The sequence below is a fragment of the Callorhinchus milii genome, unplaced genomic scaffold (genome assembly GCF_018977255.1).
Source record: "Callorhinchus milii isolate IMCB2004 unplaced genomic scaffold, IMCB_Cmil_1.0 Scaffold17, whole genome shotgun sequence".
NCBI classification, from domain to species: Eukaryota; Metazoa; Chordata; class Chondrichthyes; order Chimaeriformes; family Callorhinchidae; genus Callorhinchus; species Callorhinchus milii.
Window position 1 is genome coordinate 13104972 of NW_024704758.1, and position 24729 is coordinate 13129700.

At 39.5% G+C, this 24729-nt stretch overlaps 1 long non-coding RNA gene across 1 annotated transcript; it reads left to right on the forward strand.

Annotated features, from left to right (window-relative positions):
- The first annotated feature begins 220 nt into the window (after positions 1–220).
- LOC103175013 lies at positions 221–23518 on the forward strand. The gene is made up of 3 exons (XR_487425.2): positions 221–298; positions 1010–1058; positions 23465–23518. It is a non-coding gene; the product is annotated as an uncharacterized LOC103175013 (long non-coding RNA).
- Positions 23519–24729: the final 1211 nt, after the last annotated feature.

Below are 24729 nucleotides of genomic sequence, written 5' to 3' on the forward strand. Positions count from 1 at the left end.
AATAATTATATGGTTAACTCACTCTGGAAACTTTTTGACAAGATTTTATCCCTTCGAGCAGTCGTCCCACTCAGAAGATTAATGTTGATTTGGAAATTAATTGCCTGTGCTTTTCAAAAAACAAGGAATTTTTCTTTAGATGACATGCCAGAGGAATAAATTTAAATAAGAATTAGGGATTTTTTTTCAGTTTATGAATTTTGCGTTTATTCCCAGGCTGGGTTCAGCCGTGCTTCAAATTCTTAAACACGACTTGGATTGTGGAAGCTTTGGAAGATGGGATTTCGGAGTTCCGCAGGTACATCTCAAATTGATTACACAGCCTCCCAACTAAGTACAGGAAATGTTTGGTTACCTGAGGCAGATAAACTGCCATTTGACACAGTTCTACAGATGCCTGTTTGGAAGTCATTGAGGAACACTGCTGTCATATTTCCCACACATCTACCCAAAGTCTATCCAGCACTGGAAGCAATAAGTACCTCAAACAGTGAGCCAATGGGTGTTCTTTTGGAAGCCACGTTTTCTGGATAACTCAAAATACGAAATGCCTTTTCCCACAAAGAGTTGCTCAATTCCATATTAAACTAGATATCAGTTTGATACTGTAAAGATCATCCACTCAGATGGTGGTTAACCCTTTATGTGCTGAGCGTGCTTAATAGATGACTGTGTGAATATGTGCTTAGCTCCAACTCCCAATATTTAACTAACTCTGTTGAATGTCTGATTCAAATGCTATAGAAACCCAAGTGCTATTGATATAAATATTTGGAGGAATTCCTGCTGGATTTAAAAAGATAATACAAGAATCTGTTTGGATATTTTAATAAGCGGAGAAATACCTCAGAGGCTTAAATGTAATTACAAATAGCCATCAATCGAACAAGGGGAATTTCAATTGAAAAATCCTACAAAATTCCATAGTAGCCTTCTGTGTGATTTTTTTTAAATGAAGGTAACTTCTGTAAGACTTTAAAATTCACTGTTGGGTTCTCTCCATTCACAGGATTCCACAATGATGGGAAGCCAAACTGATCAGAGAATGGAACTGAAAGGTAGGGTAGCCCTGAGTTCTGTACAACTTAAAGGGAGAACTTCATTTTGTTTTTTGTTTAGGCGCTCCGAGACGCCGTCCGGCATGATTGGAGCTATATAAATGCAAGTTGTTATTGTTGTAATAAGTTCCTCCTGAAATTAAATTGTGAGCCACCATCTTCTGGACAAGAATAAGGAGAAAAAAGGAGAAAAAGAAACACATTATAGCATTGTAACATTATAAATACTGTATTCCAGAGTCTGCCACATGATTTACAACGCCTTCTGATCCTGTGTCATATTTCCTGTTTATCTTAAGATCCTTTGTCTTAAATCCAATTTACCTTCGGATCCTGCATTGTATTGTCCAGATGCCTTCAGGTCCTATGTCATAAATGCAATATGCATTCAGATCTCACACTGTAATATAATACCTTCAAATGACTTTAAGGAAATGTTCAAATCCCAGGGTTCAAATAACAATCATAAATTGTCACCGCTTTCTAAGAGACTGATGCCTTATAATCACTGACATGTATGTATCATTTATGCAATTCACATGAAGGTAGCACTATCATCTGTGGGTTGAAAGGTTTGTAGGACTTTGACCTCACAATTGTGAGTGGATTAACACTCCTATGCAGCACTGAGGGTGTGCTGCAGTGTTAGAGATGCTGTGCTTCAACTAGAAACATTAAAACTAAAACCCTGTCTACCTGTTCAGGTGGACATTAACAATCCAGTGGTACCTGTGTACTTGCCAATAATCCTCATGATAAATTGGTCATTCACCTCATGACCTTGCTGGGTTATACTGGTGCTGTATTTCTAGGGTCCTACGTGATCTTGTGATTGCCCACTAAACACTGTCACTGCATTTAACAGTAGCTACTTAATATTTTGAGATATTTGACATGCATGTGTTTCCGTAAAGTGTTAAAAAAAGTTTATTTTTCTTAAAATCTATGAAAGACACCATCACACTCATTAATTGCTGCTTTGCTCTTGTCTTAAATATTACTTTTGCCCACAACATACACAGTCAATTAATTCACTTTACAATATATTCTGTGAAGTGCTTCGAGACACTTCGAAGATGTGATAATGCACTGTATCAAATGCAAAGATTATTACTATTATTGAGAAGAGGTGACAGAGGGTGCTCAAAGCATTTCACGCCTCGAGCATGCTTTCAAAAAGTGATCAATGGATAAAGAATCATTACACAATATTCCTGACATGGTTGTGAGAAATGACCTCTCATAAGTTTTAATAAATGGTGTTTGAGGCAGAACGTGTTTGAGGAACTCCAATCACAGCCGTCCACTGCAGGGTCACTGGGAGTTGCCATGGTGTTTGTTTCTGGAATTCCGAATCATTCACGTACAATTGCATAAACAAACCCTATTATTAAACCGCAATACCATGGCACCTCGTACATGCGGCAGGCATTTAAATAGTATTCTCAATGTGTCAGGCTGATCTGATTAAGCTATATTTAATAAGTTGAGGCTCGGTGCAGAACTGAAAAGCAAGTGTCTGCTAGAGCGGAGATTCTTCTCCAGGTCCGGAAATACAGAATCAGGGGCGAATTTCAATGCTTCTGGACTTCTACCTTCCTGTAATCATTTTTTCCCAAAGGCCTCAGTCTGCCAGCAAAGCTGATGATGAGCTGTTCACCATCACCAGAACAACAACAACTTGCATTTATATAGCGCCCTTCATGCCGGACTGCGTCTCGGAGCGCTTGGCATGTCTGACTCCAAATCCATCATCCTTTATCAGGATGCAGGAAAAACACCCCTTGCCCATTAGTAGTTGCCTCCAAAGACATACTAGTAATGTCAAGATTACAAGAGTTTGGGATGAAGAAAGCCATTTGGCACATTTGATCTCATCCTTCCAGAATACTAACCCTACCATTGCAGCATCAAGAATTTCTTTTTAATGATTCCAGCATCCTGGCCTCATATAAATGTTTTAAATTAACAGTGTGGCTTTAGCCTTTCTTAACTAAAGTTACTAAAATAGGAACTATAGAGATATATGGTTATAAGAAGGGGATAGTTTACAGTTAAGCTGTTTCAACATGTAGACCAGATTGTATTCGCACAGACCATTTCACCTAATACAACAACAACAACAAGATTCCATTTATAGAGCGCCTTTCATGTCGGGAGGACGTCCCAATAGCAGAGAATGTGAAAGAAAACAATTTTGTAAGTTAACTTATTTGAAAATGAGCAAAAAAAGTCAATCAGCATCTGAAAGAGAAATGTTAGGTTAACATTCCAAGTGCGACCTTCATTACAATTGGACCAATTGATCTGCAAAAGGTCCTTTGTACCGAGAAAGTGAGGTCATGTTTGAGGAAAATAGCTTTGAAAAACCAAGACATTAGAAAGAAATTAAACAGTAATTGGGTACACAAAGAGGCAGCTAATGGTTCTTAAAAAGGTGTTAAGGGCTGAACTCGATACAAAGGTAATCTGGGACAATCTGATATAGAGACATGGGAAAAACATTGGGGCGAGTGAGGCAGAAACAATGTCGGGTGGCTCTGGGCCATTGAGATACCAAGACTGTCGGCCAGTATTAATACAAGCACCACCATCACCCACAATGACACAATGGTGAGAGTGGGGAAACTCAATCGTTAAAGAGATCTCTGAAAAGAATGTCTTTATCAGCAGAAAAACAAGTATCCTGCCTAACTATAACAACAACAACTTGCATTTACATAGCGCCCTTCACGCTGACTAACTATAAAACTCAATTCTAACCTTCTAACTGATACTTGCTCCTAAATTAAGATTCCCAACACTTTTTTTGATCGAGGCACAAAAAAGCAATCCTACGGCACTGAGTTAAGAGATTGGCTTCCTGTTCAAACGTTGACTTTTCCTTACATTAATGGCCAGAAAGGAAGACTTGATTTGTGTTTAATTGGACACAAATGGTTAAACCACATTAACCTAACATGACTGGATGATGAGAATGAGATAAGCGGCAACTGAATGAATGATCACCCACCCTTCCCCCGCATGCATCAGAATCAATTGGCTACTGTTATGTTCTGGGTGCTGAGACAGATTCGTTCATTCATTCTGTAACAGGTGTATATATATTTTAAGAGTGTATTTAGTTGCATTAACATTCATAGAAAACATTGGACAGGGAGTAACCAAAAAGTTGTGAAGATTTAATAATCAAAGTATTTTGAGACCTGCTGAATTTATGTACATACGTCTCAACAACAAAACAACAAATTGCACGTCAACTTGTAATGCATTCAGCGAAACTTCTATACAAGTCCGAAGTTAGTGACAATATTCTGTGTACACGGTTGATCTGGAGGAGGAGACATTCATCTTACACTTTTTTTCCGGATAATCCAATTTGGTAGCCTTTGTCACATGCTTGCAAGCAAGCCCATTTCAGTATTTCCCTGATTTAAAAGCTTGCACAAACCATTACCAGACACAGATAATAATAACATAAAAACCTTATATTTGATATAGCACCTTTCACGTCAGGAGGACACCTCAAACGATGACTCTAAGTGGAGTGACTGGGTAATCTGTAGACGAATGCAATTCAATCGGAGGTTAATTATATTCTGACAATTTTCTCTATCGTCTATTGGTTGATACAAATTCTTCATTGCCTTTTGAAAACATGGAGACTATGGCAGAGATTTGGCATGCGAGGTGTTATTCTCCATATTGCTAGAAAAAAGAGCCAGCCAAATTTTTAAGGGACTGGGATAAGATTTGTTACTCCTGGTGCTTGTATTCTTTAATATTTCTAAACAAATATCAGGAACATTTCAAGTCTTGTCTTCCCAAATTTTACTTCAGGCTGTCAAATGGCATCCACCTAATTTATCCAGTAATCACTGTTAACTCCTTCCATATGGAGTCCAAGCTACTGGGAGTCACTCCATTTTCCAAAGCATGTTTTTAATGGAATACAAGTTTCACCAGTGTCAATTTACAGCAATGATCTTGGCTGTTTCTCTGTGTTATCAGTATATCATATTGTGCTTACAAATATGAAGGCGTATTATAAAAAATTACTTTGTTTTGCCCGCAGATCACAGTCAGTCTTCAACCAAACCAGTTCTGAACAGGGTAGTCCTGTTTCATTGGTTTCTCTTCACTTGCTTGAGAAAAAGGTTGTTTTCTTTTGTTGATCGAAAGATCATGCTGAGTTGAGTTGCTGAGCAGGAAACTCGTGGGGAGTTCTTGGTTACCTGCCATACACCCTGTGAGGGTTTAAACCAGCACTTGTCAGATGTCAAATGACCAACTAATGTCTATCCTTTTGGGGGAAGCGGGGGTTGGGGGGGGCGGGGGTGGAGGGGTTGCGTGGGTGGGGGTGCAGGGTTAGTAAGCAGGATCTCCTTCTGGCTGACCTGGCTCCAAGAGGACTTGCTGACAAAGGAATGTGTTGGTCGTGGTATTCTAGGCCAGGTTGCAATACTCTGAGGCACTATTGATGACAGACACACCAGCCTGGCTCATTGGCAGGCTTTGGAGAGGCAGACTGGTCACTAGAGGCCACGGAAATCCTGTTAACCCTAGAAACCAAAGCTCTAATGGGGAGGGTGGTTCTGGCTGGGTAAGAGGCAGCAAGCTTTGCAACACAATGCTCACAGTAGCAAGCTAAGTAGTTTTAGCTGTTTAAACTGTTTAAACTCTAGTAGTATCCCGACTTACACTCTCAGGTTCTCAAACCTTGGCTCTTGCCAACCCTTGGAAAATAGAGGGATTAGGGGATATGGGGATAGGGCAGGTAATCAGAGTTAGGTGAGAAGATCAGCCATGATCTTATTGAATGGTGGAGCAGGCACGAAGGGCTGAATGGCCTACTCCTACTCCTAATTCTTATGTTCTTATGCACATCTAATTACTTTTCAGAATTAAGAAAGCACTCCCTCTGGGAAGAGGGTTCATGGTTGACCAAATAATTGGATTGAAGAAGGAAAGAATATATGTCATCTTATCCATCAGGTGTCATACATACTCTATATATAATAATATCTATATATCCTTGCATTTGACATCTAGTCAAAAATGTGAGAATTGCAGTTGATCATGCAAACTACAGCATGTTTTGTGAAAGCTTTAACCTTTAAACCCTTTCAATTACCTTCGGTTTCATGATTACATTGGAACTGAGTGACTTGTTGGGGTTCCAAGTGGGTGGAGATAACAATGATTGGGTGGGTATCGTTTGCTGGTAGCATGCACTAAGTCAAAAAAATCCTGCTTGCGGTTTTTAAAATATTCCCAAGGTTTATACAGGAAGAGATCGCTCTCCAAATCAAAGAGAAAATGCAACTTTCAGAATATACCATACGTCTAACTAACCAGAAGCAAAGATTAAATGACCACTCAGCAATTTGGGAGACTGAAATCAGCATAAAATGCCAATATTATTTTGTAACAAGAGACATTATTTTGGTGTCTATGACCAAAAACATGTGGACAGGAAGGGGTGATCAGCATTTATCTAACATAATAATAATCTTCGCATTTGACATAACGCCTTATCCCATCGTTGAGACATCTCAAAGTGCTTCACAGAATATACTGTCAAGAGGATTTACTGTGCATTTTGTGTTTTATATTATATTACTATATAGTTATTATTATTTTAATATTATATAAATGTTATATTTTGGTTCTAATTTCTGCAAATGACAAATGAGTTCTTATATGTCCAATCAGTGCATTCTATGTGTATCTTTGAAGCCAATGTATCATGAACACTTTTGATTCCTGTTACACAAATGGCCCTTTTCCACCAGATTAGATTCTTCCCATAAAAGTTTGTGTTTGACATTAAATTTTTCACGTCTGTATTATTAGCAATATTTCTGGTTTATTTTTAACTGGAATGAATACATACCGCTCCTGATTATTTCATTTTTATGAGATTTTATTAGATTTCTGTAGTGAAAGCAACCTTTCAAACCACATAACATGCATGATATAGAAGGCTGGCTGTGTGGTAGTTGGCCTTAAAATACAGCACAGAAAATGTATAATCTGAGCAAAAAAGTATTTCCTGAATAGAGATGAATCAACCAAATGAGTCAAAGTGGAAATTGGTTTGGAACATTTGATTCTTTTCACTTAAACGTGCCCATACATTTCTTGAGAAAGGCAAACAGACCTTAGTGCTGAGTGAAACCAACGAAAAGGCATCAATGATCCTTTCTTACCTGTCGGAAAAATAAAGTAAAGTAAGCGCAAACGAGAAAAGCCTTGAGATCGATGATCAGTCGATCCTGAGAGCTCAGGGAGGACTAAATTATATTGCACATAGTAGTGTATTTGTGCAAAGATGAAAGACATGAAAACTGAAATACTGTACTGGTATTTTGGATAAAATCTAATTATACAGGAGTGCATTTAAAGTGCAGAGAGCCCTTTTCAAACTTACATTGTTGTCAATTTCACAGATTCAACTGAGTTGAAAAAAGAACTCTGTCAAACCAGCAGGGTTGCCAGAAACATCCTGATTTCAAAGCTTTGCAAAAAGAAAAATAATTGTAACTTTTTTTTGATTTGATCAAAGAACATTGCTCTCTTTCTTACCATTTTATTATTAAACGTGTATGATTTGTTTTTCCCCCTTAAGAAATAAAACTGCGATCAGTCCAAGGGCAAAACAACCCTTACACATGCTGTCAATCTACAAGTGTTTCACGTGGAAATGAGAGGTGAATCCAGTTTTGCAAAAGTAAATAAGGAATAAAACTGGATCTTGTGAAGACCTTTCAGTCTTAATAATTAGGTGATAAATTACTCTTGTAAAAATCGAGAGTTGGGGCCCCTGCAAAAGTGTAATTCTCGCTACAACTTTGGGGGCTGACCTCTTACCACTGATCCGCTAATTAAGGCGTGAAAATTTGAGAATGAAAAATGTCTCTGTGTGTCTTCCCATTCTAAAGGGATGTGTGTGAAAGCATAAAAATGTAGCTTCACACCAATCATTAGGCTGTGTGGGGAAGTAGCCACAGTGCATGGCCTGATCGAGATGTAGGGCCCCTGAAGCCAAGCCCCACACATCAGACTCGCAGCCTGTTGATCTGTTTTGACATTTTCCCTCGTTTCCCTTTGCTTTGGGATAAATCTGTCCGAGGGCCGGTGAACTTAATATATGTTAAATTGTACGCCTCAAAAGAGTCTTCCAGAAATGATTGACCCAAACTGGGGATGGGAAGATATATCAAGGTCAATCCATAGAAAGAAGAATGGATGCTCCCGGTAGTTTATAAACAGGACTGTGCTTCTGAGTTGGTTCAAGGGGGCTGGTAGCGACTGATGTCCTCATGAATGTACATACAAGCACCAACCCAATGAAGCCCATCTGTCATTCATTCTAGGTGTGATATAAATAAGATGCTTTCAGCCCTTCTGAGAAATCTCAGACATCACGTCAGGCTTCGTTGGCTGCACAAATCAGGGGCGGCTGTTACTAATGAACAATAGTGAGTGTGTATTAATAACATAGAATAATCCTTTCACTTAATATAGCTTCTACAGTGTCAATAATGTCTCAAAATGCTTCATAGTTAATTGCTGTCGAGTGCAATGATTATGGCTCAGAAGTTGTTGATTAATTGTGGTCTGAGGATTAAGGTGAAAATGTCTGAAAATATTATCTACAACAACAATAACTTGAGCAAGTTACTAGCATTCTGCATATGGTAAGACCCTTCTTGAATAATTTCTCACTGTAAACACTATGTCGTGTCACAACCTCTGATATTACAGTAACTCCTTCCGGTTTCCTCAGTTATACAGAAACCATACAGAATGCCTTTCTTTATATCGTCTGCTTTTTGTAGGGCTTCCGAAAGACACAATTACACACAAAGGGTCTGATATATCTGAGAATACCATTAGCGATGGGGGAAAACAGATGAAAATGAATGTTTCCTTTCATATGCGGATTCCAGACATTGTAAATTCTGAGCATTTGGAAAAATAAATCTGAAGAACGGATTTCAGATGGACATGAACATAATCTCCCACCACTACACCACTGGGGGAAAGGAAAAGTCATACATACTCACCTGAATACTAGATTTAATTTCCCACCCCCCCACCGCTTCCCCCAGGTCAGGCTAAATCTAATTGATAGCCCCGCTGAGCAAAATCCCTAGCATTCTTAATAACCCTGAATCAGATGTCTCCTGTTAGACCAGGTAAGCAACATTTTTAATGAAATAACTAGCACTTATCTTGCTCCTTCAGCAAGCATGAACTTGCCAGAAACATACTTTAGCAGTGGAGAGATTTGGACTGCAATATGGAAAATGACAGTAAGCACACCCAGGACAGCTTGTACCTCTCTGCTCATGATGCACTGTTTTTTTTAAAGGTATAGGCCAATCTAAACTCAACATGGTCCAAATTCAAGACAATTTGTGTGTTTGCATCACAATTGAAGTGGAATCCATTTTAGCTTCCAGCTCTGACACATTTGTGTGAAAAGCCCCCCAAGTTCTCTTTGAAGACCCAGATGGCTTAACAGGTAAGCCACTATTTGGCATAGCACTAAGCTATGTAAACCAGAAGGTTGCAGGTTTGATACCTAGCCTGTGCTGGATTAACTCATTTCATTTTAGAGCACAAGCTGGGTTCCTCCAACTGGCTTCAGCACACCTAGAGATGTGTCAGATTTCTTGCTCTTATTTGCTATCCAGTGATCCATTGGTGTGGAAACAGGGTTGGGCTTTACCATGACAGATAGCCACTTGGCCAGAGAGAGAGAGAGAGCTGGCTGCTGGTGTCTGTGGAATTCTAGCCCAGCAAGACAGCGGTTGGGAGGTAAATGGACAAATCAAGACTGGGCAAGAATTGCCATTAAAACTGCGGCTTCTCCCAGCATATAATAGCAATCCTTGCATTTGCTGTAACGATCTATTGTGTTGTTGAGACATCTCAAAGAGCTTCACAGAATTATGCTGCGAAGTGTAGTGAGTGTATGTTTGGAGATGCACCTCAATAATCTAGTAGGTTGCAATTTGTCTTTCAAAGATGTGCATTTTTTCAAGGGTAAATGCATAGTTATTTTACAATAGCAGGTGTGCAGACTTTACAAGTTGGGTCAGGAGATGTCTACTCAAACCTTGGTGGGTTGTTTGATATTTTCTTGAGGAACAAATAATTGAATCTTCATCCTAAAATCTACTCCCAATAGTTGACTTTAATACAACTCTGTTTGTACAGCAGCAGACGATGACATGCACTGAGGCAAAATCTGAACTGGATCAAAGTCAATTTTGGCTAAAAAAAAAGGAAAAGGGGCGGCAGATGGAGGGGGAAGGGAAAGGATGTTGCACATGTCATACAGGTGGCGAGTTTACAATGGTGTGGATTGAATCCTAGGAAGCTATGACTGAATTGCATGCCCATAAATGAATAATTTAATTGTTAGCAAATTTTACTGCTGAGACCAAAGTTTTTGTGAATCAAAAATGGTTTGGATCAATTTATTTTAACTGTTTGGTGTCTGCACATTTCCAGTTACCAAATATGTCCATTTTTTTTTACAACATAAAGTAATTATATGGGAAATTACAATGCTGAATGCATCCAAATGAAATAATCAGTGACTGTCCCAACACACTACCTCAAACTAGTATTTTTATCAAATAATGTATTACAAACTTCTATACTGTAATTCAACATCAAATCCTATGAAAGCTTCAGGAATTGCAGTGCAAACACTCATGATGTGCAGTATCATGTGACTCAGTGTATATATTTTCATTGAGATATGTCAGCACCACTTGCACTTTCTTTTGTATATTGAAGGCATTATTGGTATATTATGTGGAATATTTTCTTATTCATTTTGTTCTGGGACCACATTACAGGGAACCCACCACGTATTGAATGTTGGTGGTTGTTGGAACACTGTTTCAGTCTTTGAGGGACGAAACATGCCAAGCCACGTAATGCTTTATTGGTGCAATGGAACTGGCAATTAATGTAATTTTGCAAGTTAAGGCAGTGAAATTTTATGCAGTTTAATTATTATTCTATAAATTTCATTTGAAGTCTGAAAAGGCCTAAGGCAAAAGATTATAAGGGCGACTTTGTGTCTGTCTGTGTGTCACAAAAGCATCCCAGTTTGCAAAGAATGAATCATCAACCAACTTCCTCCTGAATAGTTTAACCCCAAATCAAACACAGACATCAACCCAAATTAGCCCATGGATTCCTAACCATGTTCTCTATGTTCTGCCACTTCCAAAAAGTGTCTCATGTTTCTCACGTTTGCTAAGTTTCCAAAATTGAGGACATGATGCTCCAACACAGACATTAAAAGCTATAACACTGGCACCCGACCCATGTTCCTCCTCACATGGCCGTCAGTTTCTTCTGAACCTGATGTAGCTGCCAGCCATTCCACAAGAGAAAATCTGGAGGTTCTAGCTTTTTGCATCAGTGTCATCTTGAAAAAGGTCAATGTTAATCCTTTGATCCTTCAGTCATCCACAGTGTGTGATTTTGATGGATCAATTTTTTGCCTACCTATATTTTACTAGACTTACTATTTGCTACATAGCGTGGGAAGGGTGGTGTTTAAACAATCAAGTCAGCATACTGTACCTGTCATCCTTCCTCAATAACTCCTGGATGTCCAATCTTCCGTCTTGTCGTCAAGGAGGTGGTGATTTAGGATATTGCTGTTGGAGAAACATGCCTTCTAGACACACCTCAAAATCTAACCAGTTTGCAATTTGTCTTTTGAAGAATAGGGTTTAACATGCACAGATCACTAAGTTGTAGTGTCACAGTTGAGTTACATTAATGGGAAATATTTAGAGAAAGTGAACTAAAATACGCAGATCTGAAACATGGGGAGGAAAGGTTTTGAATATGGATTAAAAACAGCTTATTAAGTGCTGGTTGACCTGTGGTTTCTCAGATTGCCACGTTATAGTGCTGGTTATGAAGCCAGATGAAAGTAGATCAATTTTCTTCAAGCATAAAATGGACTAAGAGGCACGTTTCAAATCTGGGCTGGTGGATGTCAATATAATCCCGTTTGCAACATGGAAAAATAAAATAGCACATAGCACTGAGTCAGAAATATTTGTACTTAATATTGTTCTGTATTCAAGCCTGTTTGTATTACTGTAAGAAGCTCTGAGGAGAACATTGGGTAATACACACACATACAGTTTGCAGGTGGGCCAGGATTGCAAGTTGCCCTTTGTGATCCTTAACCTACATTCAGTGACAGTCATGCCATCATGGTACAGTGCACCTATTGGAATTATGGGGATTGCTGTTCTTCTGATCAAGTGCTCCGGGACGCTACCCTGTGTGAGGGGCACTGTATAAATGCAAGTTGTTGTTGTTAATCCTGGAGCAGGATGCCGTTACGGAATGATAGCTGCAATTCCTCAGGCTCAGGCTTCAGATTTCCCCAGTCTCTATCTGCACCTCTTTATTATAACCCGCCTGAGAACTTTACCACTCGAGAAACCAAAGGAATAAATACACAATGCGGCAGAGATACAGTGGACCAAATGGCCTCCTTCAGTATTGGAAAATGTCTGCGTGTCTTTGTTTACTTGGTACCACCGAGTCCTGAGCCAACAGACTCCTTCAACGGATACCACAGTGATGCAAGGGATCGGCTAGTTGAAAGGTCAATCAGCATTAAGTGGATCTTTCCTCTTCATGTTTATCTTTGGATAAACCCTGAGTGGTTTTGTTTGCAGTGTTGGCAACGTGCAGGAGGCGAGGGAACTGCTGGGAGTTGGCAGGTACAGTCTGCTTCAGTAGTTTGCTATGTTTCCGCCGGGAAGTTTGTCTAACGTGACCCGAAAGCATGCAGTCCAATTCGTTTAGATATATTGGTATTGTGTGTGAGGGGTCTTGCCATGTTGCATTGCATTCTGTAAGATAACTATTTTGTGAGAAATCGTTAGGAATGCATTCCACAGATTCAGCGAGTCAAACTGGAACAAAGTGCATGTGAAGCATTGCGACTCAATAAGCTTTCTAAGAAAAGTATAAATTGCCAAAAGGTCAGGGAGGAAATGTTCAAACCGTGCTTTATTGCAGCTGTATATTGTAAAAAAAGAGCGCGAGGGGTTAATGGTTTGTGTTATTGCACTGAACCGATCATTGAGAGAGCCAGCCCATCGTCAGCAGCGTATATTTATAGAATAACTTTTTTTTCTTCAAAAAATTATCAAAGCAGAGCACAATGAAGAAAGTTAGAATTGTGTTCTCTTTATGATCCAACTAAGTCAGTGCTGCACTAACAATGCACTGAGTTCCCAAAGCACAAGTAACCTAAGATGAAAAGACATTTATATACCTTCCTGACAGCAAGTGAAAATTCATAGCATACCTGTGGCTGCCTTAAGCCAGGGAGGGAGTCATTGTCAGGCCATGGGAAAGCTAAAGTTCTACATCCCTCACCACTCCTACTTTCTTACCGTATATGAATAGAAGCACTTTCGATCTAGATGTTTAAAGCATGTGAGATTATCATAACTGACAAGAAGGGCTTGATGAAACTGGCCACACATCCTGGAACTCCCCTTTCCTGTCACTGCAAAAGTGTCACCTTTATACGAGATCCACAATTAAAATAAATTAGCAGTAAATGATACGACTGATGTGGTTTCTTTTTTAACATTGAAGCTTATACGCAGGATGATGAATGATAGACGCTTTGTTCCCATGAGCTACTTTCTGTGCCAAATGCTAAGAAAGAAAAAAAACCTGTAATACGCATGGCTATCCTGCTCCTGGCCAGAGTGGTTCTGAGCTTTTACTCGTGGGTTCATGTAAAAACACACACAATCTTAGTCAAGTGATTTTGGAAAGTGAGAATAAAGTATGCAAATTGTTAATGCGATTGTTAATGTAAGGTACTGTGTGTTGAAATCTTGGTAATTATGCGATTCGAGAATTTGCTTAGATTTTAGTGTTACCAACACACACTGATACACAACAACAAAAACTTATATTTGTATAACGCCTTTCACGTCGGGAGGACGTCGCAAGGCACTGGACAGTCAGGGATTTGGATGCAATGCTGGTGCAATATTTTTACCCAAATGCCAACTTCTGTCAAGGTGAATAGAGGTACTTTAGAATGTGATTTTCTGATGGGATCTTTATTATTCACCTGAAGAGATAGAAGTGACCGCAGCTTAATGTCTCATTTGAAGGACAGCATCTCTAGTAATCCTCCTGCACCACACTGTCAACCTATACCATAAGATCAAAGTATGGATGTGGGGCTTGAACCCACAACTTTCTGACCCAGAGGTCAGAGTGCTACCGGCTGAACCCAACGTAACTTTCTTCTGCTGACATTGTCATATCTCCAACATTTAATCAGTGTAACATATAGATAGAGGCATTGTTTTGGAGTGTACTAAATGCCATTCGGATTGTCAATTGTGTACATGTAAAACAAAAGAATCCAAATTAACAAGACGATTCATGTAATTCAAATCAATTTGCTACAATTACAGTAGAATAAACGTTTTCCGTAACTGCCCTCAAATACGGTCATTAGAAGGTACATAGAAATGATCCAAAAATGACAACGTTAAAACAATGTGATTGCGCTTGATTTTGTTCACAGTTAATCTCAGATAGTAAAATAGAACACAATTGACATAGTGCGTAAAAGAACTGGGACTTGGTTTCAGACTTAGCCCAGAATAGAAGGATAAAGATCTCTCTCTCTCACTCACTCTCTCTCACTCTGATGGCTCTTAAAGGCCCAAAACTAATCTGCTTAAGCAATCACAATCCAGTCTCCAGTGGACATGAGAACATAGCACAAAACTGATTCCAAATTTGGCATTAACTGGCACTAATTCAACAGACCAGCACTAAGAGACTGCAAGGATACAGAGTGTGGGAAATAGAAATACTCCGCTTAATCACGATGGTTGTATATTTGAGGTTGTTTTTTGAGCCTGGAATTGAAATACACCATCGGGGCAGTGTATGGGAAACTCTGAGAAGTTCAATACCCGATCTGAGCCCGTTTTATCCCTGGCAGTTTATTGAAAGTTCAGAATGATGTCTGGTCCCTGCACAAAAATGGTCTAGAAGTAAATAATCTATTAACCTAGAAAATTGGCAGCCACGACACCAAGAGAAACTCCCTTCTCTTTTCCATTAATACCTGCGGATCTTTAATATCCACAGCGCCCACAATAAATACAGTCAATTCACTTTACAGTGTATCCTGTGAAGCGCTTTGAGACGTCTCGAAGACATGATAAGGTGCTATATCAAATGCAAGGATTATTATTATTAGGATGTCAACGAGCAACAAGATCTCGATTCAACATCTCACATGAAGGACAGCACCTCTGACAATGCAGTTATCCCCAGTTAGTTCTAACTAAACTGTGAGCTCAAAATCCCTGACATGGGGCTTGAACCCACAACCTCCTGACCCGAAGGCACCAACTGAAACAGACTAACTACTCCGATAAGTGCACAAACACACAACCACATTCAGTTTAATGTTCAAGCCATTAGCTGTTGGGAAATATTTAGTTTCCATACCTGGAGAGTTGGTTGCCACATCTTAAGAGAGATCATCTATTACAAGTTAGCAACAAGAAAAACACATTGTTTTCTTATCTCTGGTAAGTACAGTAAAAGCTTTATCTCACATCGAACATGTCGCCCATCCCTTGAGCACAAAACCTTCATAGGTTGAATGGGCCAAACCGAAGTGACCTTCACATTCAGTCCTGAATTCCACTTGTACATGGCCCTCCCCAACATACCAGGTCAGCAGAGTGAGCCATTTGAGTGAGGTGCAGGGAATAGATGCACAGTTCATCAGGAAACATGCTGCACAAAATAACTGTGTATTAAAAATATTCTCCCAGTGTGTTATATTTAAATATATTTATATGTAATTCTGACCAGAATTACACGTGAAGCGCTTTAAGATGTTTTGGCGTTAGAGGTGCAATATTAAATGGAGGATTATTATGGTGGGCTGTGTGTTCTCTATCTAATAATGTGCTTCACTGACTAGGTTTAAACAGTTGTGCTGGGACAGTAGCAGTTGTGCTCTATCAGTAGCCTATTCACAGGTTAGAGCAAAGCTTACGATACGCTCTCTTCAGCCCTGTGCCCTCATCTCCAGGATTCTCTCTTCAGGTCAGCTGAGTGTTTCCTTTGTGCCTTTTGTTATTATCTTCATAGTGATTTTTTTCCAGAATATGGAATTCATGAATATCTATAATGCCACAATAGGTCAACAGTCAACACTGATACATCATTCATTTCTTTACATACCAATGAGATGGTACAACAGAGACCTCAGACCCAATGCCTCATGAATAAAGAAAAACTCCATTTCCATACCCACCCAACATTTGGTCACTCATTTTTACAATTCGTTATTAGTAAGTAACAGTCTTTTATTATGTTGTAAAATAGCTTTGAACAAGTCTGCTCTTAAACTGACCTTTTCACACTTAGTCATTTGACACTTGTTTGGGCCATTTGTTTTATACGTTCAGCCTTATTGAGAGTTTTGACAGTTATGTCAAAACCCCTTAACTTTCCATTCCTGTTTAACCCAACGTTCTGCCTTTCATTAGCAAACTTAAGTTGTGGTGTAAATAAATGTATCAGCGCAATGAGGTGCCAGTGAAAATAAAAATCCAATCATTGCAGGAATGGTATCACAAAGAGAAACCTTTTCAGTGGATTGTAATCCACGACTGTTTGTGGGACACTGCTGTGCACAATTGGCTGCTGCATTTTGCCTACAAAATATACAGTCAATACAGGCAAGTGCCAGTTGCCCTCTGGTACTTGGCACCTTGTCACAGAAGCTATTCGTCCTCTGTCAGCCTGGGCAGTGAGTACCAGCCAGGGAGCACACCATCAACTGCATTAACCCACTGCGCCAGTGGGCAAGCTGACTAGAAATTCCATAACCAGCCATGTCATATGACAAATATTTCCATTCATGAAGCTTTATTATAATTTATCATTTGGAAGTTAGCCAACCCAGCTTGTGGAGATGTTTCTCAAATTGCTCAGCTGGCTCAAAAGCATTACATATGCTATATTGTATTTATTAATAGGCTGGAAACTGGCATTAATATTGCCTTGCGTGTTTTTCTCTCTATCCCTCAGCGGTGTGTTGTTGAGTCATAGACACCATGAAAGACCAGGTTCAATACCTAGTCACAGAGAGTTAAGCTCAAACACCAGGAGCTCTGAACGATTGAGAGTGTTTATGTATATACACTGGGTCAGTACATGATCAGGCTCACTTGGTCGGGGTGCCAGATAACTACAGATACCTGTGGAGTTGTGCCCAATGCTACGCGAGAGTGTTGTTGTTGTTGTTGAGTTGCCTCTTATAGAAGAGAAATGGAAAAGAGGGAAAATTGGAGAAAAAATGGAATCACAATCAGGAACAGGACTGGGTCCTGGATGAATTTCTTCCTTTCTTATGAAAGATGTTATATATGCAATTAATATCCAATTGTAGCATCCCTCATAGCTTAAGTTAATAAGATTATTTCTCAAGCTTTTAAGTTTGTAATTGAAAATTTCAGGTCACAAACCAGATTTCGCAATAGAGGGAATGAGATATCAAAGCTAAGAATCATTGCTGTTTTCCCACGATTATTTTGAAAGGAATAGGCTTCTGAATAGAGATTCAATTTAAGTGTTTTCTGCAATTCAGCACCATCTTAAATTTTTACTATTTTTCTCAGGGAGTAAAAATAAGTCTAAGATAATTTAGGCTCCCAGAATAGCCAGGGTTTTCAAAAATCTCCTTTTTTCCAAAACACAATAACATTTAGTGCTTAATTATAGAGTTCCAAAACACAGTGTCCTGATGGCCAAGTAATATATCCTCAATTTTGATGAGGCCTGCTGTCCAGATCTCAGGAAACTGTCTAACACACTGTTTTCAAAGTTAGAAAAGGCACCAGGATATCAAAGCAGTCGCTCAAACCTTAGCAGAAATAGGACTGTAAAACATTGAATGATCTGTCTATAATTGACATGGAGTTGAGGAAGGCAGGGTTGGGTGAAGGACTCATTGTCTCTTATCCTTCAAAGCTGTCTACAATTCCCTGTACAGTGTGGGTAGTCATCCACTCTAGTACGTACAGAAGTAAAGGAAGCTGAAAAATCAATTTGTATATATTGCATCAAAAACATACTGAATCATTGTATTGGTTACACTACAGCTATCTCTGTTTTTTTTTGTTTTTGTGTTTGAGTGTTTCAGCCCAATTTCCTCCTGTGATGCTGGCATAAAGTGGTCTTGAGCCACAAAGCCACTCATTCCCTGGTATAGCTGGGTTTGATAAACTCGCTCACGGGTAGCTGTGGCAGTATTACAATTGGCTTCAATTGTCCTCGAGCTTTGAAGGGGGGATAATTGTCCCGCGTTTAAACACCAGATTACTATCCAATCAAGCTTGCTGCTTCATCGCGCAAGTGAATGTGGAGGAAGGAGAGAGAGACAGGCATGCTATCCTCCTCCCTCCTGAGGTCAAAAAGCCTGCTCAATGCTGATTCCTCATTCCTTCCATCCCACGATTGATGACTGAGCTTTCAGTTACTCTGCCCCTTGGCCTTTGGAACTCTCTTACAAAATCTCCTTTCCTCTCTCTCTCTCTCTGCCTTCAAAACCCTCTTAAAATATACCACTTTGACTGTGTCTTTGGTTAACAATCTGAATTCTCTGTTCTTTCTCCCTGCTCCGTGTTTCCCATCATGTTTCTTTGATGTTTGCTTCAAAATGTTCATCCTACATGAAAGGCACACGTGAAGAACAGCCATTTAGTTTGGGTGCCAGAAAGTCATTGGAACATATGAAACCATAGCCCAGGGCAGATATCGGAGAAGAGGGTTGGGTGGGGCGAGATGGGGGAGAAGCTGGGAGCAAAAACAGACTAAACTGTGAATTAGCTCCAAGAAAGTAACTTTGTCATTTTAATTTCCCTCATAGCATCAGGAATTGAGGACAAGCACGTGTCATGACACCTCCACATCACAAGACACAACTGACATTTAGTTCCCACAGCAGAATCTTGTAGCTGCGAAACACACAGTCGCAATGCAGTCAACACCCTATGTCCACATAGCACTGCTGGGCATTGGGCCACCCCTTGTTTAATTGGGAAAAGAAAGCAAAGACGTTGATTGACGGCACCGCTGCCCTTTTATCGCCACACTTACTTCTCAGGCCATGATTATATTCCTGCACTGCTAGAGCCAGTACATCTACCTTGGACATGTTTACCTACAAATGCATAGTCACCACACTTTACAGTAAACCGTGCAAAGCACTTTGAGCCGCCCTCCTGCTGTGAAAGGCGCTGATTCAAATGCAAGGATTATTATTGTTGCTAGAGGCACATGTGCTATTTGTACCAGTTATACAGCTCTCATAAGGGCATATATCAGACCCTCAGACTTGCGCATCACAGTAGCCTTGGTGAAGGTGAAAGCTATGTACCAAATTTATGATTCTATCCAAATCAGCAATATCTTCATCATCATAATTCTCCAATGACATTGATGCTATAATGTTTGGGAGATGGATGCTCTTCAATATATGACAGCGCTGAATGTTTAACAAGAGTGCAACTGACCTTTGTTGCAAAATCAATTAATGGGTAAAACTTTCATCTTCAGTGCTTTATGGTTCTCCTTATATGTGTGTATGCATCTACACACTTTATGATATTCAATAAATGATCAATCATTAATTGCACAAAATGAAATATATAATATATATATACATATGTACTGCATATACAATTTAAGTGTCTAGCTTAACAACATCATTAATTCTACAGTTTAAACATGTAAACATGTATTTAAGAGCACTTCTGGAAAGGTTATTTTAATCCGATTTCTGCACATTAAACAATGTCTCCAACCCATATTCAATTCCTATTATGTTATTTTCTCTTGGCAATATTCTCCACCCAGTTACACTGTAAATCTTACATTCAAATTTAGATTTATTCCTTAGAATTTCTGATTTCCAATTTTTCAGATTTCCAGCATCTGCAGTATTTTACGATAGATTTATTCCTGTTGTGTGTTGTTGCTGGTGATTACAGATCAGATTAAACTGTCCCTTTGTGGCTCAGTAAGCAAATACAGAGGCAGACAACTGGAGTGGCACATCTCGCTCTCTCTCACACTCTCTCACACACCCACACACACACCTCTGCACAAATAGAAGTGGAGGAAGCCGCTCCCAGACACTCTTCTCCACACATCTCCCTGCAGGGAGAGAACAGATATGACGCATTATCCCTAAGGCTTTCTCACACACCTCTGAATAACTAGTTCAGTAAAAGCCTGGGATGTGGCTGCTAGCCGCCCTCTCAGTGTGGCTATAGCCTGAGGAGATCAGTGGGAAGAAAACACAAGGAATGTTATGCTGAAGTAACATAAGTATGACACGGAGGCCTAGTGACACTGAAAAAAGTAATGCAATAATGGATGGAAATGGTACTGTTGATGGATCTTGACTCCACATCACAGCATAAATAAACACCTCTACATGTTCTGACTCCCAAATTGTGAGATTGCCTTTGGCCCCCATCTGACATATTATTTTGAAACCTACTGTAATTTCCTCGGCACATTGTGGTTTATTTATACAAGTTAGATGTGCTTATTGGTGTTCAAAACTACCTCAGAACTCTCTAAAGCGATACTGGGGGGTGTTATAAGTAAGGCGACCTAAGCAAGTGTATGATATAGCAGGCAAGTCGAGGTAGGGCTTTTTTGCAGTGAGATACCAGGTTTATAGATGGCAATGGGTCTAATTGTTTTCTGCAACGATGTACATTTCTTTAAATGCTGCACTTGTATTGAGGTATTAATGTTCTGGCTACACTCCATGAGCTGTCAGGCAAGGTTGAAATGGAATGGAATGGGACCGAAAAGGTTGACAGCAGTTTTGTTCTACCTTCACTGAAGCAGAAAAGTCTGATGGATTAAACGAGTTAAGACTATAGTGGATTGTAAAAGAGGGCTAAATAGACCAGGACCTCCTCATAGCTTCAGCTGCTGAAGCTGTAGGATTTAATGGTGAGCCCTTGTCATGCTTTGTGAGATGTTGCCCGAATGCAACCTTTAATAGATACTAATACTAATAATAATCCTTACGTTTGATCTAGTGCCATTCACATGGGGAGGACATCGCAAAAGCTTCACAGGAATGCACAGGATCTACTGCAAAGTGTAGTGACTATGTACTTTGTAGTCAAACCTTTGCCAATAACATCATTCTTTTAAACCCCCTACCTCATAATTTTTACTTAGACTCCCACCATTCCACATTTAAAATTCTCATTCAAAATGAGTGATTGAAATATCTAGATGTAATTTTCTAAAGCTATTGATCTTACAATTATATATGATATATATATTTTTCATATAACAACTTCCTCTTTTCTCATTGCACGAATATAAAGAAATATTGCCAGATAATCCCGATTGAGGGGTTGAGTAAGTAAAACTTGGTCAGTGGGTTATTTTCAACAACATATGGATTACAACATTGTTGGAGACTGGATTCAGTGGGGCTGAGAGCACTTGTATTGAGGCCCTCTTGGTTCTTAAAGCTGTCGTGTTCCTTTGTGTTGGCCTGCATGGTGCCATCTCAACCCCCTGAAACAGCGCTGTACAAAACCTCTGAAGAATTTACCTCATATCTTCCCCCCTTAGTTATCTGAGTGGTTCTGCGAATATTTCAAACTCGGTCATTGACAATAACAGATGTGTAACTGGCTATTTCCTGCCACAGGTTAAAATACCTTGTGGAACACAGTCGTTTCTTGCAAGGCAGCCCCACACAGTATATCATTACCGATTCATTAATGGATTTATTTCACTGGAAAACATATGTCTTGCAGATCTGAATAAAATCTTTACTCTTTCTCACATGTAAAGTAAAAAACACAGCAAAACAGTGCGGTAATATCGAGTGATATTAAAAGTACTAGAAGATGAGATTCCAGCAATTATTTAATGTTGGAGTTGGGCGCAGTAATGTAGATAGTGAGTGGTTGTGGTGTGATCCCTTTAACCCAACGTTAAACCTTTTTGATAACAGACATCGCTACAGTTTCTTCTTAAAATGGGCAGATAGTTAATAAATAAGCCTGTCAGGTTATTCAATCTAAAGAGATCTCCAGGTCTTATTCATTCCTGTTTGATTCACCTTTTCGCAAATTGATACATCAACTCAAACTTCAAAAGACGTTTCTATTGTACAAGACTTCCGGCAGCAAATAAGATAACACAAGTATCATAAAGCTGCACTTTGAGCCAAGATATCAGACTGCAATTCAAATCAATGACATTAACAGCAAAGTGACTGAATGATATACTTCAGAATTGCCGCGTTTATGGGGCAATAAACATCTCCCATGTGCCGAGTATATGACAAGGCAACTGGCTGAATCATTTATGACATTGCTTGACCACTTTTCGGCAAGTGGCAATCTCTGATCGATATACGTGTCGACACTGCATGATTGTACTTTGCACTTTTTCAGACTTTCTTCAGGAATACATTTTGGAAATCTGGAACAAGCTCTGTTTTACCTATTGGATCTCCTGTGGGATCTTGTGCAACCAGTGACATGATCTGTCATTCCTTGAGGGCTTCAGATATTCACAAGAACACAAGAGAGGTTCAGACGAGGAAAGGGTTTTTGCACGATTTAATCTCATCCTTCCAGAATACCAATCATAGCGTGCCTTTCCATTGTAGCATCAAACAGTTTCTTAAATGAATGTAGTGTTATGTCATCTATTCTTGTAAGTATATTCTCGAATTCAATTAGTTGTTGTGTGCCTTACCAACCTGATGTCCCCATTCGAATAATAATAATAATCCTTGCATTTGATATAGCGCTTTTCATGTCTTCTCGACGTCTCAAAGTGCTTCACAGAATATGCTGTAAAGTGAATTGACTGTATTTTTGTGGGCGAAACACAGCAGCCAATTGTGCACAGCAGCGTCCCATAAACAGTCTTGGATTGAAAATGACCAATTTTATTATTGTTTTGTTTTTTGGAGGGATTATTATTAGGTGTGTGGAGTAAGGAAACTTGCCCAAGGTTTCGCCCTCTGCCTGGAATTGAACCCAGGTGTCTCACTTGCAAGGCGAGTGCTCTAACCACTGAGCTACAGGACTCCGAATACTGCACTGTGATTAGAACTGATTGCGTAGAAGGAGCACGACTAAGGCCTTGTGGTAGCTGTTTCTCGGTCTAATTCCTGTTAATCTGGAGGAGAAAGGGAGCAAATTGCTCAACATGCATCAAATGTAAGGCGCTAAAGTAAAGTGGATGTGCGTTTGTCATCACAGGTGAAGATGCAAAGGAAAATCGTTCACATGGAGCAGTAGAATTAATAACAGCTATGGCTACAGCAAAGATCCCAGAGTGAGAGACACTCACAGGTATGATATTTGTCTCTGCTCTTTCATCCTCAGCTTCTCTGGTGAATCGTGCTGGCTTGAATGCCAATTTTGCAATGAACAATCACACTGCACTGATGCACTGATCACACTGAGAACTCAGCCACAGGCTGTTCATAGTGTTTCTGTGGTTGAAAACTTCACAGGCTGATAAAATTCTCAACCTGGAACATCACCGATGGAAATGAAACAAAACATTTCCAGTGATGCCATCTTCATTTCAAGCAAATCCCATAACACTGCACAATCCCACCGTGCTCTGTACTCGATTATGAATTACTTTCAAAATAATACAAGAACTGAACTTAAATAAAGCTTGCATTTCATCCACATACTGATATGCAGTGATGAGTTTATTTACCTTTACAACTGCCGGTCAACCAATGAGTTATGACTGAAACCTAAGGCTACTGACAAGTTGGAGCCTAAAATACTCCTGTATCTTAAAGTTACAAAACATATTAAAGTTAAATGAAGAACTAAAATTCTCTGGTCATCCAGTCGTTTTACTAAAGGATCTTGCTGATTTTGTTTGGTATCCTGAAGGAATATTAACTTCAAACACACTGAAGGAACATGAAAGAGCATTATAAGTAAGTTATTAAAACAAGTGCAGTCCTGAGTCTGTGATATGCTGAAGTGTACAAAACTTTAATGAGAGAGCTTTAATATAACAGAAGCACTTTGGAACGTTTATATTGTGGGAGCTTCACACAGCAGCTGAAACAACAGAGCTATAACAGTGCACTTTTAATAATAATAATAATCCTTGCATTTAATACAGTGCCTGTAACATTGAGACATCTCAAAGAGCTTCATATGTAATTGTTCATAAGTGGATTCACTTACTCAGTTCGACTCCATTATTCTACGGTTTTGATCCCACACTATAAGTTTTGCATACCCACACTATAACGGGAATGCAAAATAAAAATGACCGCCAGCCCTACAAATGAACTTGCTCTATAATGACTTCAGTGTGTAATGGCTTCAGGAGTCCTGTAGCTCAGTGGTTAGAGCATTTGCCTCACAAGCAAAAGAACTGGGTTCAATTCCCAGCCGGGCGAAATGCTGGGCAATGTTTCCTTACTCCCCACGCCTTTGTTTATCTAGCAGTAAGTAGGAACCTGTTTGTTAGTCGATTGGTGGATTGT